Here is a 15809-nt window from a genome sequence, read left to right as displayed (position 1 = left end):
TGGAAAATCTGATGACACAGAAGATATACCAGAGTACAAATTGGTTAATGCTAGGGATCGTGGTGGTCTATGGAAAGTCAGAAAAGAGATAATTTTAATTTTTACAGCTGCCGAGGAATATTTTCGATTATATACCAATAAAGGGTGCAGTAAAATTGATAGCAAGGAAATAGTTTCCTTTCTTATGAAAAATTTTAATGTGAAGTCAAATTTCACGAAAATAGTTAACCTCTGCGATGTATCACTGAAAAAAGAAGTTTCTTTAAATCTTCTAGAAGACCTACTCATGCTATATGTCAGAGTGAGAACATTTTCTTTTGTTAAAGATAAAATGCAGCTTCACAAAATATCGGCCGATACAAAGAGATCAAAATCTCTACGCACAGAATTAAAGAAGAAATCATCCACCCTGGATCAAGGTCATTGAAAGTACTGCAACCACTAACAAAACAGCTTTTTTTATAGCTACACACCTATAAAAATCATTACCTATGGCATTATTAGCACATAGCTGGATAGCTAGTTACTAGCATATAGCTAGCTAGGCTAGTGAGAGGCATAAGTGTAACTGTTTTAAAGCCAAGTATAATGTTTTTAAGAATGTGTGGCTATAAAAATAGCCGTTTTTTTAAGTGTTTTTCTTCATAGTTTTTTCTTTTTTCTGCAAGGAACAGGTTCATCACTAAAATCCACTACAGCATTACCAACTACATTTCCTCCAGAAGTAGGCCTGAAGATTTTTTGGTTCCTGATAGTGTTATCATTGTAGCCAAAATCACGCATTGAAGGGTTGTCTTTTCGTGCTCCCATGGATCTCTGACGACCAAAATAATTCTCTAAGGGATCTGGCATAAACGTTCAGTAAGAATATAAGGCATATTATTATTTACTAAAAACTGAACCAACTCTATAATAGAATTGACAGTTATTTTGAGGCCTTCATATGTCTGCCAAGATATAAACATATTTGACTTTGCGTTTTTAGAAAAATCACCTGGTCGTTCCTCAATGGACTGTAACCAATCTTCAAAATATTGAAGGAAAACTTTACGTAGCCATACAAAGCGTGCGTCATCGACTGATGAAAATGGAACAAGAAATGGTTTCCTCTTTTGCTTGTATTCTTCCGTGTTTCGGATGTTCAAAATATCGAAGAACCCATCCATCATCTCGCAAAACTTAGCAGTACCACCTGCTTCTGGAGGGCCATAATTATTCAAAATTGTGCTGACTGTTGAACTCAAAACTTGTGCTGCTAGCTTAACATTCATTACAGAAAAAGATGATAATTTAATGTGATCATGTGATAATTTAGGTAGAAGGTGTAATCCACATTCACGATCCTCATAAAATATATCAGCTATGTGATTCCAAATGAGGAACATTCCATCATTCCACATAAACCTTGTGCATCTACCAGCACCAGAGTTTGACAAGCAATTACGAGCAGTTTTTATCAGATGAGGTGGATCAGAGAGAAAGTAGATGTATCGTTTTTCAGCACTAAAATAATTTACTGTGCGATATGTAACATCAACATCTGGATTTATATCGTCAGCTTTTGTTAAGTTGAAATGCATACGGAAAAGCTTCCTGTTTGGTGATGCTCCATCACATGTTGCGGCAACTACTTTTAGATTGCATTGTAGTTCACATATGCCAACTGCTTTCCAAAACAAAGGAAACATTTGACTTGCTGTAGCTCCAGTTGTTGCAAAATTAGCCAGACTGAACTTAAAAGGGTTTACGATACTCCGAACAAGAAAAAACAAAACATGGGATGCTAACTTATCTACTTTTTGTAATGTTGCATAATTTATATTTATGTCTCCGAGATCGACAAATCCAATTAGTTCGCCTGTATGTTTATCCCAGACTAAATTTTCTTGGATTTTCATTTCGTCGAATAAAAGGACAAGAAACTTTTCAATGTCACTGAAATGCTCAACTTTAAGTTTTAATTCTTCAACTATACTTTTATTGAATCCTCGTTGTGGATGGATGTAGTTCTTATAATCTCTCAATTTACGTCGACTAGGTAGAATCACAAAACCAGTACCAGATTTTTCATCATAACGGATATCATCATAAGTAGCTGGTGACTTTGCTGCCAATGACAAACAATATCTAATTACCATTGGGTGGTAACGGACACCAGTTTTTGTAGACGACAAATACTTTTGTTGCTCCTCCCAGAAGAATTTCATGAATGGAGAAATTGTCGATGTATTGGTGTTTGACATAATGGTTTTTAAATCTGAACCTAGCTCTGAACTAACAAGGACTGAAGAAGAAGATAATTCCTCTTGTAGCAATTTTATTTCATGTTTTAATGACATGTTCTCAATTTTCAAGGACTTGTTTTCTTCACGTTCATTGCGAAACCTTAGCACAACACGTTCTGGTGATGTTAACGAAATTGGTTCATTTAACTTTGCTGGAACAGTTAAATTTGTTGATGAACGTTTTACAGATTTTTGCGATTTTTTAGCAGCACTGTCACATTGCATGCACATTTTTTCATCGTTAAATTGTAACAGTGAACAATGCATAGATCGATGATATTCTGACTGTTGTAAGGGTATTTCATCGGAATGAAGACAAAAATTTTTCGAGATGTTATGTTTCTTTAAGTGGTGTGAATGTACAAATGACAAATCAATAACTCCAGGACAGAATTTGTAGGAGGATACAACTTTTATTAATTTTGACAGTGTAATATTTCGGACTGATCGTTTATATGTACTGTATATTTCGTGATCATCAGGAAGACTCCATGTATAGCCTCGAATAGTAAATGACAAACTATCGTTAACATATATTTCAAACTGTGCACTGGAATGAATTTCATCGCACATCCAAACCATTACTAAGTCTGGAGATATATCTACACTCCAACTCTCTGGAAGCTTTAGTGATTTTACTCGGCTCGTCAAAGGATTGATAGAATATGTGTTGGTTTTGTTCAACAGTTATTGTACTGTTTCTTTTCACAGCAATCTTTTCAGCAGAAGGTCTTGGCTTGACTGATGTGCTAAATAAAAATATAATTTACTGTAAATATATATTTTTCCTGTAGTCATATTTTCTGTATATGCATAAATGTTTATAAATAGCTAGCTATATACGTATCTGTACAAAAAAATATATGGTCTCATACCTGGAAGAGGGAATGCTTTTTATTGGTAAATTTAGTGTTGGAATAGATCCTGGAATTAGTGTTCTTCTTTTTTCATCTAAATAAACAACAGGTATAAGAGAGAGCTTTATTAATAGTGTTTCCAATGTTTACATAGCTAAAAGTACATAAAATAGCACCTACGTTGTATAAGCTGACTCTGTTGAAAGTGTTTTTCGCATACATGTAAATTACGTTTTTCAATCTGTGTCCTCAACTTATTATCAACAACACGATCCTTCGTAATCACAGCAATAAGTTTCTGTCTCCAAGATGTGTTGTACTCATCATTTCCTTGTGGAATACAAAATATTGAGTTGCCGGTAGTTCTTCTCGAAGTAGAGCAACCAAAAATCGAACAATTAGCACCAGGCATAGCAAATTACAGCATAAATGAAAAATTACTTTAAAAAAATATAAGCTTCGCTAAGGTTTCCTGCTTGTTTTTTAAATTTTGGTGCCCCTAAAAGTAGTCTGGGTACTAGAAAATGTAGGAACCCGAGTTATTTGCCGGGAGCAGAGCGCGTTGGCACGAGTCTCCAGACTATTCTTTTTCTTGTGACTATGGTTCTACATATACGCCAAGTCAATATTTCTGGTAGAACGGACCTTTTTATCTTTATTCTTAAAACAAGAAATTTTCTTGCCGAAATGACGCCATTTTTCATCCCAATGACGTCATCGAAATTACTTTTTTCATGTGAAACACATATTTTGGTATTCATTCCACAAATCTATCAAGAATATCAATGCCGTATCATTAGTAACACGCGAGAAATTAAAGTACTGAAAAATTGGGAAAATGACCATTTTTCAGATGTGTGACGTCATTTCTAATCCTTATGACGTCATCTAATTATTTTTTTACCTGGATTAACCCTATTCGGTCCGGGGGGGCGGATTCCGCCCCCCCTGACGGGTTTTTTTTAATAACTCCTGATTGCTTTGTTATATGGCTATGATACTTACTGAGTTTCAACATTTATCTATTAGACACCTGCATGCTAATTTTTTAGGTCCCATACCTTTCAGAGGCTTTGATATTGGCCATTACTCGAAACTACCCCTAAAAATCTCTATGAAATCCTTATAATGGGGAAAATATAATAACTCCTGTTAGGATTATCCTTAGAACTTGAAACTTGCAACACAACTTTGTTTCATCAAGAAGAATCATTTGGAATAATTTGAACACGTGACTAATCCGATTTCCCGATTTTGTCGTATTTTACCCGAAAATCGGAAAAAAACGGATTTTCGGGCAATTTTTGGCAATTTTTCATCCGATCCATGTAAAAACCGGAAGATATGTTAAATAACTTTTATTTAGCTTTCCGAAACTTCAAACAGAATGTAAAAATTCGCTCTAGAACAAAAGTAATTATATTTTAAGAAGATAGTGGCATTTTTAACAATTTTCAAGCTTTTGATGACGTCACAGAAAATGTGCTGACGCAAGCGAATTTTTTTTGGCGCCATTTTGTTCCTTTTATGACGTACTATAAGTGTGCCAAGTTTGATTCAATTTGAACAACCCTATGAAAAGTTATTGAGGGGGGGCGGAATCCGCCCCGCCCCCGGTCATAGTATGTTCGAAAAACCCCGGACCGAATAGGGTTAAGTTTGTACTAAGACATTCATTCTCCAATTGAGCCAAGTTTCATCACTTAAGCACAAGTGATTCAGGATTTATGGCCCGCGGGCACTTTGTGCGGGAACGACTTCATTTAGCACCGGGCTAAGTGGTCCCGACACACGACGTACAACATAACTAGTACCCTTCATACTTTATCGATATTAAAAGTCCGACAGACGTTCAGTCATACTTCTCCAACCAAATGGACCAGACAAATGAAACCGCATTATCCGACATCCTCTCTATATAACAAATACATATTTTTTCTGTCAATAATCCATAACCAACGTAATATCGCATAATACTGCATAATACTGCATAATACCTTTATAATTCAAAAAAAGTACATAAATTTTCTGTCGATGGCCATAACAACGTAATATCGCATAATACTGCATAATACCTTCATAATTCATAAAAAACACATAAATTTTCTGTCGATGGCCATACCAACGCAATATCGCATAATACTGCATAATACTGCATAATACTCTCTGTCGTTACATAAAAAATACAAAAATTTTCTGTCGATGGCCATACCAACGCAATATCGCATAATACTGCATAATACTGCATAATACTCTCTGTCGTTACATAAAAAATACATAAATTTTCTGTCGATGGCCATACCAACGTAATATCGCATAATACTGCATAATACTGCATAATACCTTCATAATTCATAAAAAACACATAAATTTTCTGTCGATGGCCATACCAACGTAATATCGCATAATACTGCATAATACCTTCATAATACTCTCTGTCGTTACATAAAAAATACATAAATTTTCTGTCGATGGCCATAGCAACGTAATATCGCATAATACTGCATAATACTGCATAATACCTTTATAATTCAAAAAAAGTACATAAATTTTCTGTCGATGGCCATAACAACGTAATATCGCATAATACTGCATAATACCTTCATAATTCATAAAAAATACATAAATTTTCTGTCGATGGCCATACCAACGTAATATCGCATAATACTGCATAATACTGCATAATACCTTCATAATTCATAAAAAATGCATAAATTTTCTGTCGATGGCCATACCAACGTAATATCGCATAATACTGCATAATACTGCATAATACCTTCATAATTCATAAAAAATACATAAATTTTCTGTCGATGGCCATACCAACGTAATATCGCATAATACTGCATAATACCTTCATAATACTCTCTATCGTTCCATAAAAAATACAAATTTTTTTTGTCGATGGCCATACCAACGTAATATTACATAATACAGCATAATACCTTCATAATACTCTCAATCGTTCCATAACAATATTATATTTTTCTGTCAATAATCCATAACCAACGTAATATCGCATAATATTGCATGTTACCCTTATAATACTCTCTATCGCTACATAACAAATGCATTTTTTTGTAGATAGGCTATAACCAACGTAATATGCCACATTATTCCGCAGTAGAAACAAGTGTTCTCCCTGGAAATGACGTATCAAAATTTCTAAAGTAGACCAATTAATGCAAAGTGATCACATATTGAAAAAAACAACAATTGAGGTTGAGTATACATCCATTTACCAATAGAAATGATATTATGGCAAAATACTCTTCTGCGAAATGATACATCAAAAGTCCTACATTAAAAGTCCTCAAGCACGACAATCAAGAGAAGACTTTATACTTTAAACTAAACAAACACTGATGTTGGATACACGTCAATAGACAAAGAGACACTATATTTTGGACAAGTACCTTGCCGCGATATAAAAAAATGAAAGTTCCAAAGCAGACTAATCAATGTGTAGACTTTACACTGTAATTAAACAAATATTGAGGTTGGATACACATCCATCCACCAATAGAAGTCAAATTTGACTAAATACCCTCCAAGAAAATGACACATCAAAAGTCCCAAAGCAGACCAATCGAAGGAAAAACTATTCACTATAAACCAAACCAACACTGATGTTGGATAACAATCCATTCACAAATAGACACTATACTTTGGACGAATACGCTTCCCCGAAAAGATGAAGCACGCCAATCAAGAGAAGACTTTACGCCTTAAATTAAACATTCAGTGAGATTGGGTGCACATCTATGCACCAATAGAAACAATATTCTGGACAAATACCCCCTCGCAAATGACACAGTAAAAGTCTTAAGCTGTTAGATTTGAGGAAAGATGTATATGATACACTAAAAAGGCGGTTTTGTTCTATACCTATGCACATGCAATAGAGACGACAGTGATAGCTTGGATAAGACTATTTAAAAAATGACCTAATAGATCTATTCAAATAAAGCCTCCCTAAACCAGTAAGTAAATGGGATATTCTACAATACATGGCTAAAAAACAACCTGGATGAAAGTAAAGGTCGAAATCCTAGCAGAAAAATTAAAAGAAGTCTGTAAATGTGAGACACATCCATACGTCATTTAAGGTAACACTTTTAGAAGTTGAGGTATGTGCAAAATAAGATCTGAGATATTTTAAAAGACCAATCAAAGAGAAAATTTTATACTTTACCCTTCACAAACACTTATGCTGGAAATACATCCATACACAAATAGAAACAATTTTATGGAGAAATACCCTCCCTGGAAATGACGCATCAACAGTCCTAAAGCAGACCAATCAATGCGAAGGCTTTACAATATAAACCAATCTGAGGGAACACGTTGCACTATAGAGGTATTGAGGTAGGGTACAAATCCATCCACTAATAGAACAGATATTTTGACAAAATACCAAAACTGCATTCTGGACGAATATCCTCTCGCGAAAAAACATATTAAAAGTCTTAAGGCAATACATTGAACAGACAGCAGTGTGCTATACCCACTCATACTTCATTAGAAGCGATTCTATGTTCATTCGAGCTGACATTATTAGATGTCCTAAAACATGACAATCTGAGGGAAGACGATATACTATACATTAAACAAGTGGTATTGTTCTATACTTATCGATACACCAAGAGATACGATGTTCTGGACAAATACCTTCCTGCGTAATGACACATCAAAGGTCCGAAACCAGACCAATACACTACACAATATAGAATCTTAGATCCTTTAAAAGGGCAAATAAATTCAAAGGAAAACCATCTTCTGGTCAGTAATAAAGCAGAAATGCTGGACCCATTCATAAGTCAATGAAAAGGAAATTTTGCGAGAATTTTTAGCTCCATTGAAATATTAGATGCCCTAGCAGAACAAGACAAATAAAATATATGTACGATACAGTAGACAAGCAGAGGTGGAATATACGCTTGCATACATCACTAGAAAGATACTTTTAAGAAATATCGCGCGCGAAGAAGATAACGTTCTAGCAGACCATTTGAAGTAAATCTTTACTTTTGCAAAAAGGCAAATCGGATACCCATTCATAGCTACATCACTAAAGAGATATTCTGCGAAAGTAACCAAACGCGGAATAAAGTATTAAATGCTCAAGCACAATAATTTAGTGCCCTAACCTCATAACTTCCCTTGTGTTAGGTTATAAATTATAAAACTTGGTATGGATGATATCTGTCACATGACAATTAAAAATCATGATTCAAATGCTGACTTTGTCAAAATTTCTTTGCGGACGTCAGCATTATTTCTCTTGCATTTGTGTAGCTTATGATAGATTTTTATTATTTTTTTTGTAAATATTGACAAAAATAATGTTAATTTAATAATTATATAAACATTTTAGCTATTTTGGCTTACTTTAAGACCCTTCGTTTGAGGCGCCAACGCAGCAAATTTTATTCACATTTGAAAAGGGCAGTTTATTACTTTTTTTTTATTTCATGATAGATTGATGTTTACTTTTTCCATTTACAGTAACATAAATTTGTAAGGTTTAAACTTGACATATAGTTAGTTATAGTTACTTATAATAACTAAAAGAATATTTTTTACTTCAAAGAACTTTTTCCTACTTCAAAGAGAACTTTTTTACTTCAAAGGGGAAAATTTGTTATTGTTGCTTATTGAACATGTGTGATGATACTTCAAAGGGTTGATTGTAACAATAGTCAACGTAATTGGATCAATTATATGCAATTACGTCGTGTATAAAATGTAAAAACATATTTCACCCATATAATTGGAGTAATTATATGATCGTAAAAAGGTTAAATATATATGCACACCACCTGGCGAAATTGTCAAAAAGAGAATAAGAGCCCTGGGGCGTTACAAGGTCAAAAAAAGCTCAGGTATAATAGGGTTAAACCAAAAACTAAAATAGGGGATGTTACTATTTAAAATACTTACCAATCCCCACACAGAATATTACAATTACGATTGTATGTAAAAACATTTTGATAATTATCGCGATAAGAATATAAGGCGTATATAATACTTTAATATTCGAATATGGGAGTGTTTAAGCTTTTATAGAAACACTAAAACGAAAGATCGAGTCATGTACTTTCAATAAAATCACGTGTACATTATTTCATAGTACATTACGTGCTTCCTTAGATCTGGTCGGGTGTTATTTAAGCAAAAAAGTCAAACTGTTTTATTGATCTATTTACGCCATTTAAAGAGAAAAGAAAATGAAACGAAAAGTCCATTGTTGTACCATTCCTTTAGTAGCGATGTTTCAAAAAACTATTTTTCACTTACATCATGACATACTTAGAATCAATGAATATTATTGTAAATTGAAAGTCTTGATGTTTCGTTTTAATTTTAATCAAATATGTGTAATTAAATGAGAACTACCTAATTAGGCTTGAAAGATTTTTTTTCTGCAAAGTCAAATCGAATATAAACTTTCATAATGGAATCATTAACGTAGCGATGATTTAGCGTGATAATAAATAATTAACCACTTATTATAGCTTCTCCAGTGCCCATAGGTATGGAAGTCTTGCAAAAAGCTGTGTTAGTCAATTCAGAACCGCTGTTTAAGCTAGAAAGATCGCACCAGTATGCTGTACATCTCTCTTACAAAATTATGGGAACTCTGCATAGGGGGCCATCCTGTTAAAGCCAATGAGTTTACTTTTTTATGGTCGAAAACTATACTCTAGTTTGAATAAAAAATGGAGTTTTTGAAAAATGTGATTACAAAATTATATTTCATCAAATAAGATCTGGAAATGAAGTAATTTTGTAAAAACGTGACACACATCGAGGTGATGCTTTGTAATTCCTGTATACACCATGTCAAGATTGCAATAAAGTATCAAAGTGATAAAGATGTTTTGAATGCAATGTATATTCAAGAAGAAATCTTCCCTAACTTCAGCTGCAAAAAATACAGGCTACAACCTGCTATTACCCTGTCGTAGCAAAAGAACAATCTAAGTTAACAAAATAACAATGGATAACACCAAGCTGACCGCATCAGTGTGGAGCATTTACATCGGCGTTCCTTTCAAGGATAACGTAATTTTAAAAAAATAACTTTTTTGGTAACTTTAGTTAAAATAAAAATACAAGTACCTATTATTCAGATAGAATATCAAATTATCATGACAAAACTGAAGTTTTTAGAGCAATATAATGTTCTGTTTGGATTTTACTTAAATTTGAAGAAAATATTTGTTTTGAAATTGAGGCTATTCTTAGAAAGCTCGGTTATATGAAGGGTTTGACCGTAACTTTCAGCTCGCAAATGAGGCACTTAACGAACAAAAATATTTACAAAATTAGGTAATTTGTTCTACCTTTTGCTAAGGAACTTAGGGATGAGAATCATTTTTAGTATCGACCTCTTTAATTGAGTTTGGCATAATTAGGAAATTCGAGAAAAGTATTATTTGTTTTTTTGTAAGAAATTTTTGTAAGCCAAATTAAAGTGGCATATTTTCTGGCTTTTATATAAATCGCATAAAAACATCAAGGAATCGGATTAATTTAGGCAACGATTCCTTTTCATAAAGTAAAGTGGTGTTACGAGTTTCAACTTCTAATGGTAATCCCAAGAAAAGTTATTATATTTTCCCAATTATAAAATTTCATGGAATTTTACGGTGTCGTTACGAAAAACGGCTAGTATCTACGATTCTGAAAGGTATGGAAGCTGAAAATGCGACACAGCAAGCACAGCAAAAACGAACACAGCAACACAACAAATACGAACTATTTAACGCCATCGGGAACTGAATACGGTTTAAAAGCAAAAGTTAATAGAAACGACCCGTCTTTCCAACGCCCCACAAATGGACGCCAAAAACATTTAATGCCTCCGTTGTTTATTTAAATCAATGCCCCATGAAGAGAATATCAGGTTACCATTAGATAGAGCCCTACTTAATAACAAGAACATTTTTTGTCTAAATATTTCAACAACGGAAAACTATCTGTTACGAAAGAAAGTTTTATTATCAAGATAAGATTTTATCCTATAATTTAATAATTAAATCGCCAAACAGCAAAGTTCATGCCTGACAAGCTACTACACTCTGTTCTTCTTGTTCTTCGAGTAACAGCTTGCAAAGCTTTTGGTTGGATAGAAACGATATCTGCTAACCTGTTGCATAAAACCTTTGCCAATGTCATCTTGTTTATTTCGTCAAGTTGCGGATGTGCAAAGTAATACGGCTTTTCATACCAAAATTGGTCTCCATCTCTTAGCCTTTCAAATTGGATCTGCTGAATACATTGGAATGTTGGACCAAGCATTTTTCCATTGGTGGGAGTTTCGCAATGCCAGCCGCAATAATGTCAATATCATTCGGGTCAGTGTAGATTTTTTGAAAGTTCGACACAACTCTTGATGTAAAAATACCAGCTAAGTCAGAGAATGAACTAACCGAGCGTAGATTGCATATTCTTCTCCATGCCCCGTATGTTGGTAGACCGTGATCGCGGCCTCGTTGAATGTTCAAATCGGTTAAATCGTCATGTGTGTTTTCTCCAGGGGGCACAAATAACCTTTGAGCAAGGCCGAAAGCAAAAGATACATCGACTTGCTGTGATTGATTTGCCACTAAGCCAAATGCTGTTGACTCAATGCCACGCTGACGAATAATCCGAGTATCTTCAAAAGAAGCTTGAAGAGAAATATCATCAAAGGCTCTGTTGAAGTTCTTATCGAGTTGTGAGCATGCGTTTGGAACTAAACTGTGGCCAAATCGAAAAGCTGCGGTAGAAAAAACATTGAAAATGCTAGCATCAACCGATGGTTTATATCTTTGGTAGGAGCTCACATCAATTAGGTTTGGTAAGAACTCCGTGTAGATAATGCGCTGATAAATTGCAATATTGATTTTTCTTGCTGTTTCAAAAAGAAAATTCTTATTCCAATATCTTAGAGCCTTCTTTAGTTGTTTAGCAATAAAGTTATGGTTCCGCACAAATATAGTATGGAGCGTATGAAGAACAATGTTTTCATCCCCTCTATCATCACCAACCAAAGAGCAACCGCCAGGAATATCACATCGGGTATCTGTTTCTGGAAATTTAATTGGAAACAGATTTGTGTTGGTTACTTTCAATAATCCACTTCCTAAAACGGCATAAACAATTATTTTGTCATGGCAATTTAAATAATTTTAACCAGTAATATTTTGCTGAATGTTTTTTGTTCTTATTTTCGTAAACAAACTAAAAAAAAACTCAGGTCAAGCGAATTCAACATCAATGTCAAAATCAAGACAAACTTTTAAGTGCATATGATCAATAAAGAAAGAGTGTATACAATTGCTTTGATGAAAACTCTTGGAATATGAACTTATGCCTCATAAAAACTTTCCTAAATTAAATTGTAGTTGTCCTCACTAAAAAAGAATGAATGGTGCCAACATCTAACGTTGGAAGAAATAGTAGTACGTTATTTTTATGCAAAATAATCAAAATATTAAGCTATGTAGACCTTTGATAATAGTGAAAGCTTAAATATAATTGCACAAATGATACAACCGAATCTATTGAAAGACTGGTAGCCTTGTGGTAGAGCGCTCGCTTCCAGTGCGAGAGGTCTTGTGTTCAAACCCCGGCCGAGTCATGCCAGAGACTATAAAATTGTAACTCTGTCCTTTCTGTTTAGCGTTCAGCATGAGAATAGAATTGATATCCTAGACGGTTGTTTAGTTAATCGATTGCTGTGCTTGCACGACTTTCGTAGCTCAAATGGGAGCTTTAAAATGCATTAGGATCCCCTTCGCAAGTCCCCCATGGAAAGCAGTACCAATAGGAACTGACAAGGCTATCCTGGATAAATAATTTAGTAATAATAACAATAAATACATCATACCATCCAGTTGTCTTAACTGCCGGTGGACTTGTAAATCATTGCTATACACTTGAGAGAGATCAAGATAAGAAGTAATAATATTAATCTGTTGTCGCGTAGCTCGTCGACGATTTCGTCTAGGACAAACAGGAAACGATCTCGCGAATGGTGTGCAACTTTTACCATTTCGTTGAAAGCGGATTGGGAAACATGGATACGTAAAAGCAGTCATTGATGCACATCTAAAATAAACTTCCAGATATTAATTAAAGTTCTACTGACATTTCTATAGCATTGATTTTCATAAGATAACCTATTCGCTGGAAGCTGACAAGTTGGATGCGTTGTATATCCGAAATCATGATCCACAAATTGACCAAAAGCCATAAACATCGCTGATAATCCTCGAGATCTTTGTATGTTCTGAGTATGAACAGAGAATACAGCTGCAGAAACTTCATGAGGTGTTGGAACAGAAAGAGTTCCAGGAAAGCCACGAGGTGTTCCACGATTATTAACGTCGGCATATAAGGAGCTAAATGTATTAAAGCAGTTATTGTTATTTGATTTATTCGTCACAAGATAGTCATACCTAAAATGATAATATTCATGAGTTATTTTTTGTGTTAAGATAATTAAAATGACGGTACATGAATGTATTTGGGTGGTCCATTATATTCACAGTTGCAGCTTGTTTCACATATAAATAAGCCTTGACTATCTTAAGAAATGCTAGTTGTAAGGTAAGTAATAAGCTTACACAATAATCTTGCCAAAGGGGTATTCGCAGCTCCTTGTATCCCTCGCATAAGATTGTTACAAGTCCCATCGACTGATCTGAATCTTGATAAGAATCAATAAAAAGCACATCTACGAGATGAGACGGCAGAAATACAGTTGGAGAATGTGTCTTGCTGGTTTATTAGCATGCCTAAAAAAATAGAAACAAGGTTATAAATCAAGTTTTATTAGTTTTTTATTAGTTCAATATTACCTAAAGAATTAAGTAATGCCTTTTGTTGAAAATGTTATTTGAAGAGTATAGAATTAGTTCATCAGTATTTATCGTTCTATTTAATCTCAAGTAATAAAAACCTGCAAAGGAGAAAGGTATATAGACAAAGAACAAAGGTGAATTACTTTGGCTGGTGTGTTGCAGCAACATTAGAACAACTCCAACGAGAACTGTCGACAATTTTGCCATTTCTAAAAACTGTTTTTCGTACTTCCAACGATGTACCTTGCTCTTGCTATGCAACAAGAATTAGATGAAATACTTTCCCAAGATCCTCCTATTTATACCGTTTGGGTTCTACCGCTATAATTAGCAGTCGTCAAATCATATTTGTTTACTTTGCATGTGAGAAATTGTTTCAATGTCTGATTGAAAAAATTGATGCCAGAAAATAGCTTTCGCGATATGGTCAGCACGATCATTTTCCATAAATAGTTTCGTTTGATTCGTAAACCACAAATAGACCAAAGTAATTGCTGAGGATACTGTAACCCCTATTGACGCATTTTCATCAAATCGCCATCATTTCCTAATGTACAATGACATATTTAACTGCCATTTCTATTGTTTTGTCAAAAAGGATTTTTGTGTCGCCTGTCACACAAGAAGAAAGTTTCTTCATTGTACGCAGAGAAATGTTCGGGTTTTTCCCAACTTATATTTTCCTATAGACGTTGGGATTCATCAAAATTATGCTGTTCTCCAGCCTTTACGCTCTTTGACTTTTGGCCCATCACCAAAAATTCTGATTTTACCTTTAGAATTAAAATACACGCTTGATTTACATATCTTTATATATGTTAAAAAAACCGTTTATTAGTTCACAATTCAAGATTCATTTAGTTGTCCTTTTAATTATTTTTTAACAAATGGCTACAAAAAAACACTCCATAGTATGTCGTCAGGTAAAAGTACGAAGTATTATTTTTTAGGGAGTATAATACCGAAAAAAAAAGTTTTCATAGTGGCCACCATTAGAGAAGATTCAGAAGCACTCCGACGGAGTGCAATTAATTATACAGTATAAGGAAGTAGCTATGCGGGTAGTGGGTAATTAACCTTCAGGGTAATCATAGGGAAGTGAATACCGTAGTCATTTAGCTAAGTTATGGTGGCCAATCTTATCTGATTTCTTTCCGCTATATCATGGACTCTATTTATACTTAAAGCGTACGAAATTATTTCTAGACAGAAAACAGACGCATGAAATTCCCCACAAAACGAGCATAGGCATAGATAAGCGATGGAAGAATTTTTATTTTAAGTTGTTCGGAAGTGATTCAGCTAAACTTAATTGAATTGAACCCTAACTGATTGAAATACAAGAAATTTAAGGAAGGAAGAACTAGCGAAAATGGGAAGTTTAATGCAGCCAAAAATTGACGAAGACCAAGAAATGGATTGAGAAATATTAGTACAAAAACAAAAGGTTAAAATCCAAATACATGTTTATTTTCTTGTTTACTTTATTTTAAGAAACCCTCCTTGGAAACTTAGTGACTCAAATAAGCGCTCTCTTTGATATAAAAATGTGTTCATTTGAGCACCCCTGGTGCTGTATTAGGAACACCGCCTAACTTAAGATCCTTATTAAAGGTCAAACGTACAGTGGAATCTCTCTATCTCGAACTCGCAAGGGACCAAAAAATTTGTTCGAGATAGAGAAAGTTCGAGATAAAGGAAGGAAAATACCTTAAGCGGACCACAAAGGAACCGAGAATTTAGTTCCAGATAGAGAGAAATTCGAGATAGAGAGTAGTCGAGATAGAGAGATTCCACTGTATATTCGAGAA

General features: G+C 34.2%; 1 pseudogene; it reads right to left on the bottom strand.

Moving 5' to 3' along the window:
* Positions 1-11176: 11176 nt before the first annotated feature.
* On the bottom strand, positions 11177-14438 carry LOC130613385 (lactoperoxidase-like; annotated as a pseudogene).
* Between the last annotated feature and the right edge of the window lie 1371 nt (positions 14439-15809).

The sequence above is a fragment of the Hydractinia symbiolongicarpus genome, chromosome 11, assembly GCF_029227915.1.
Source record: "Hydractinia symbiolongicarpus strain clone_291-10 chromosome 11, HSymV2.1, whole genome shotgun sequence".
In the NCBI taxonomy this organism is placed as follows: domain Eukaryota; kingdom Metazoa; phylum Cnidaria; class Hydrozoa; order Anthoathecata; family Hydractiniidae; genus Hydractinia; species Hydractinia symbiolongicarpus.
This window is presented reverse-complemented; position numbering and strand designations above follow the sequence as displayed.